The sequence below is a fragment of the Magnolia sinica genome, chromosome 7, assembly GCF_029962835.1.
Source record: "Magnolia sinica isolate HGM2019 chromosome 7, MsV1, whole genome shotgun sequence".
NCBI lineage: Eukaryota > Viridiplantae > Streptophyta > Magnoliopsida > Magnoliales > Magnoliaceae > Magnolia > Magnolia sinica.
Genome location: NC_080579.1, coordinates 85066280 through 85072540, shown reverse-complemented (window position 1 = coordinate 85072540; position 6261 = coordinate 85066280).

The following is a 6261-nucleotide window of genomic DNA, read 5'->3' as shown; positions in this document are numbered from 1 at the left end:
TAGACTATTCTCGATTTCAATATATCCAGTTCTTCTTTAGAAATGTGACTTGCAATTGCCCTTTGTGATAAGCGGTAAGTATTTCCCTTTTATTTGACTATTCTCGCGTATAAAAGTCATTTCATATGGAAGGTCAGGTGTAACTTATCTTCGGAGGAAGATGTAACGCCTTGAAAATCGGGAGTTGAGCATAGATTCACTCTTAAGTTCCAACGCATCACTTAAGCAACATAGATAATGATGATTAAATGTTGTCCGTATTAGTGTCTTAAACATGAATAAGATTATACCAAAACAGCATATTATACTCCAGAGGCAATTAAAGTACATTAGCGGAAGATTGTGATATGTATATAAACTGTACAAAAATAATAGTAAGCCCTCAGATTATGACTGTCACTAGGTTAAACAATTACAAGTTTAATTCAAAAATATACAAAAATCAGAAAGTGTAATATTCTCTATCTAAAACCCTGTAGCCCAGTCAGCACAACTCCAGGTCTACATAGACCCGCCAGAGAGTTGCATATAGGAGCACTCCTCCTTGTCATCATAATAGTCCAGCTTTGCCTCATAAGCATTGTCATCACCTGCAGCTAAGACAGAGTCTGGTTGGTGTTTAAAACACTGTCTTAGAACGTGTGAGTGAGTGATCAACTCAGTGGAACTATAAGGCAAAGGTTAACATGTTATTAATTCAATCAAGCAGTAATGATAAAACAATACAATCAAACATCCCTAAGTACTCTGGTTAATGCAAAAATGATATGTATTAATGATGCATGCCCTCACCTGTACTCTCTCTGCGATATTCCTCTTACGGTCGCGGCATGCACCTATTTCTCTGTGCTCAACACTAACGCCAAAGGCACATGCAATGCGGTGCATGAGCATGATTACCGAGTTCTTATTAGACCTTTTCATACAACAGGATTGAGAAGCTAAGACACCTCCCTTTATGTCATATAACCAACATTAATCCATCTAGGGTCGTCAATCCTAGCAGTCACATACAATAGGCAGTTTCCAAGCTACCACGGAGAGGCTTGTCACCTTAGCGTAGGTCTGGTTTATACTCTAGTTTACTATGGAAATGCTCATCACTCAATGTAGTTTCTAGCGTACACTCGAGGTCACTACGGGCTCGTCACCTGATCATAAGCCGACAGCTCGAATACAGTGTCCCATACCACCGTATTCGGCTCACGAGTTTGGGTTGCTCACTGGTCACTACGGGGAGGCTCGTCACCCCAGTGTAGGTCGACAGAATGACCATGGTATCCCATACCACCATGCCCGACTCATGACTCTTAGCGGATCGAGGTACCAAGGTTAAACGGGTTTTCCACAGGTGAGTTTGGTACCTTAGATTCAAGCAGTAACGTCCATACATGGTGAACATTCATCGGGCCAATTGGGTTACTTGACAAGCTCGACTGGTACGAGTATACGTCGAGCCGATCGACATGGAGTGCATAAGCACTCCGCATGGCCTAACCACTATCGACTAACAGCATACGACTCGGATTCCTCGAACGTGTCTAGTGTGGCGAAACAACCTCGGTCACTAACTTGGAAATCATTACCGATTGCCTGGACTACGTCGGAGCCCCAACACATTTCATGTACATTAGGCATTCATATTTACCAGTCCAAAACCGCATGTGCCAACCAAAATCAGATACAAATCTTACTTGAGCAATTTAATCACACACATGCTACACATATTATCATACACAGACATTTCATTCACACAGCACCTAATAGTAAGATAGGTTATAGAGAGGGGTCTATATCCATAATTAAGGGGATTGAGAATCCTATCTCAACACCCTCCATACATGCATTTAAACAAACATTTTCTCATTCAGGCATTTTATTAAACACTTAGACTACACATATTACACACATGCACTTAATTAGTTTAAAACGCATATCATAGCAATTCCTTCTACATAGGAGTTGCCATATCAACAACAATCATGTATTCTCTAACGACAATCGTATCAAACACAAATCATAATTCCACATGCATTCAGACATTTTAACAAACACATGAAATGCATTTAAAACCAACATAGTTTACATATATGTGTAGTTTACGGAAAATATCGTATCTAACATACATGATAGCAATCAAGTCAGATATAAATCATTGCTGACATTGAAAGCCTTGAAAACCATAACCTAAAAGTTTATAGTCCGCACCTTTCGTCAACAAACAGGTATCGAACTCAGTTTGTATGTCAAGTCTTCGTCTACAACATGACAGCCACCTATAGCATGAAATAGGTTAGCTATTTCATCACTTACGCTATTTGAAATCCTAAAATAGATTAGGGTTAGGTTTTCTTACCTAAGAACGGAGTCAGAATCACTAGAATAGCGATGCAGAAGGGTTGATTCAGCCCGTGGAGCGATAGGGAAGGATCCCAGGGACGGTCTTCCACTTTCTCTCTCTTTCCTTCTCTTTTCTCTCTCTTCTCTCCTAGGGTTAAGAATTCGGATAGAATGAGAGAGGGGTGAGTTTAGGCCCTTATATAGGCCTAAAGCCGATGGGAATGGCCCCAGGGCCATGGTATACTTAGGTTATAGTCAAAGACTGGCCGTTTCGGTCCAACGGAGCACATCTGGAGGCTCCTTTTCTGCGTGTAGTCGGACTTAAGCTCTTTGACATTGGATCTAGGCCAGGCTAAGTTTTCGGTCCGATCGGATTTACAGATCAACCGCGGAGGACCAGTTTCAGTTCGACGGTCACTAGTACACGATCAGGGCCACAAGTACACTGACATGTGTTGAAAATTTTTCCTGATCCGAGGGTGTAATTAGCTCAGATTTCGACGGTCTGAATCCTTAGATTTGGCCTGTAAGTGAACGACTCAATTCACTTAAGTTTTAGTTCATTTCCTAAAGATATTTGCGTTTCTCACACACTTCGCTCCGGGCTCAAGTTGTGCATTTCGAGATACTATCTGGACTTGATTTCTGAGATGGTAGTTAAGCCTAACAAGGTGGTCATAACCGTATGGTTTCATAGTATTCGGACTGTTGACGTGCGGTACAGGTCCGATACAGAGTTTCGGTGTGCTCCCGACCGAGTTTTGAGATTGATTCTAAGTTTCAGAGTAAAGTAGCGTCAACGATTCTACACGTTTTGGGTTTTGTAGTTCGTATTTAAAGTGATTAGTGCTAATTTCACAGGTAACCTAGTTTAGCACTTAGTTAATTCTCGTCTAATTTTTAAAGAATTTGGTCCTTTGTGATTTCTACCTGAGGTGATACTCGGGTCTTTGTGCAGATTTTTCCGAGACATTACAATCTACCCCCCTTAAAGAAGAATTTCATTATAAAAATTAGTACCTTTTCATACTCGTCGAGAATTTGAGGGTAGTTCTTACAAATTTCAGCTTTTGTTTCCCAAGTAGCCTCCTCTTCAGTGTGGTGTGTCCACAAAACCTTCACAAGTGGAATCACCTTACTGTGTAACACCTGCTCCTTCCTATTCAGAATACGCGTCGGTCGCAGTACATAAGTAGCGTCTTCGCTCAACTGTACCTTCTCCCATCTGATAATGTGGTAAGGATCAGGAACATACTTCTTTAACATAGATACATGAAATATGTTGTGCACGCCTACGAGTAGTGTGGGCAAAGTAAGGCGGTATGCCACCACACCCACTCGGTCCAGTATCTAGAATGGGCCAATAAATCTCGGTGTGAGCTTCCCCTTCTTTCCAAACCGGAGGAATCCTTTCATCGGGGAAACCTTCAGGAATACATGGTCCCCAACCTCGAATTCTAGCTGTCGCCGCCTCGTATCGGCGTAGCTCTTCTATCTGCTCTGTGCTTCTAGAAGTTGACGTCTGATAATGTCGATCTTTTCTAAGGTCGCCTAAACTAACTCTGGGCCAATCAGACTCTTCTCGCCAATAGCTCCTCATCTATCTGAGCCACGATGATCCTGTCATCAATAAGTGGCTGAACCCGAATATGTGCGATGCTCTCGAACGGCTCTTCTATCGTAAGTTTCTGCTCAAAGTCTTGCACAAACTCTACCATATCCCATTCCGCTATCATCAGTGAAGCCGCAAATATTATCGTCTTCTTGCGGCTCAACGCGTCTCCCATAAGGTTAGCCTTGCCAAGATAGTAGGAGACCTCGAGCTTGAAGTCCTTCAAGGTTTCGATCCACCGCCGCTGTCTCATATTCAAGTCCTCTGCGTGAATATGCATCTGAGGCTCTTATGGTCGCAAAAGAGCTCGAACTCCTCTCCGTAGAGGTAATGTCTCCAGATCTTCAAAGCAAAGATGACGACCGCTAACTCTAAGTCGTGCGTATGGTAGTTTTCCTCGTGTTTCCTCAACTGTCGTGATAGATAGGCAATAACCCTGTCTTCTGCATCAAAATACCACCCGAACCAACACGAGAAGCGTCGGTGTATATTGTATACTTGACCCCTTGTTCTGACAATACTAACACAGGGGTGGACGTCAACTTGTCCTTTAATTTTTGAAAAGCTGCTTCTGTCTTCTCATTCCATGTAAACTTGAGATCCTTCTGAGTTAGCTGAGACAATGGTCTGGTTATCTTGGAGAAATCTCTAATGAATCGACAATACTAACCTGCCAGGCCAAGAAAATTTCTTACTTTAGTAACCGAACCAGGCTGCTCCCAGTCCTGAACTGCGACTACCTTAGCAAGGTCCACAGCTATTCCTTCCTTGGACACCACATGTTCTAGGAATTTAACTTCTTCTTTCCAGAAGTCGCACTTCTTGTACTGTGCAAACAACTGGTTCTTTTTGAGCGTATCGAAGACTGCTCGCAGGTGCTCCTCGTGCTCCTTCCGACTCTTGGAGTATATGAGGATGTCATCTATAAATACGATGACTAATCGATATAGATACAGCCGAAACACCCTGTTCATCAGGTTCATGAACACGGCCGGTGCATTCGTGAGTCCAAACGACATCACTAGGAACTCGTAATGCCCAAAGCTGGTCCTAAATGCTGTCTTCTGCACGTCCTCATCTTTGACGCGCAACTGATGATACCCTAACTGCAAATTGATCTTCAAAAAATACTGTGCCCCTCTCAACTGATCGAACAGATCATCTATCCTGGGCAGAGGATACTTGTTCTTCACCATCACTTGGTTCCATCTGCGGTAATCAATACACAATTGCAGAGATCCATCCTTCTTCTTCACAAACAACACAGGTGCTCCCCACGGAGACACGCTAGGTCGTATGAAGCTTGCATCCAACAGATCATCGATCTGTTTCCTCAGCTCCTCCATCTCACATGGAGGCATGCGATAAGTCGGAAGAGATATAGGTGTTGTACTAGGCACTAGATCGATGGTAAAATCAATCTCGCACTGAGAGGGTAATCCAGGTATCTTTATGAATACGTCTGAGAATTCTTGGACTACAGGGGTGTCCTCAAGTGCTGGACCATTAATGTCCTCTAGTAATGAAGCGTAACAACTAATGCGATAGGGCCAACTGACCTGCACTAGGAATATAAAGGTCGTGCCCTCTGGTCTATGGGCTGTCACCACTCTAGTATAGCATTCGATCTCTGCCTTCACTTCCGTGAGCCAATCCATACCAAGAATGACATCATAATGGTGCAACGGAGAGACAATCAGGTCAATGCGCACTATTCTACTCTCTAAGTCTATTGAACAACCCTTACACATCCTGGTAGCGTCCGAGAAAGTCCCTGTGGCGGTAAGGATTCTCACCCCACCCATAGGACTAGTTTTCAACCCCAGTTGCTTGACTACTGCACACGATATTATAGAGATAGTGGACCCGGTGTCCACTGATAAGAAGACTGGTGTACCTTGAACATGCGTCGTGACTTCAAAAGCCAACAGTGTTGCAACTGCTGTCTCGGATGCCTCAGTTGCAAGTGAGTGCACGCGAGCCTACTGAGATCGGTTCAGTTGTGGTACCATAGGCCATTGAGGCGGCCTAAATCGGGGTGCAGGGGGCCGAAAAGATGGATGTGTTGGTGCTGACCGTAGAGGTGGAGTTGCAATCGTCAGAGGAAGCTAGCGGTTGATCCTCTAAGGCGGCGAGAAGCCGTTGTCCCTCATCTTGGTGAAACAATGGGCATCAATGTGGCCAGACCTCCTACAGTAGGTGCACCACATGTCTGGTCGCCTCATAGGGACTGGTGGAGTTGCAAGTCTAGGAGGCGAGTCTATACGGGACCTCTTTCCAGGAACGGCCTGCTCGACAAATCTGATCAC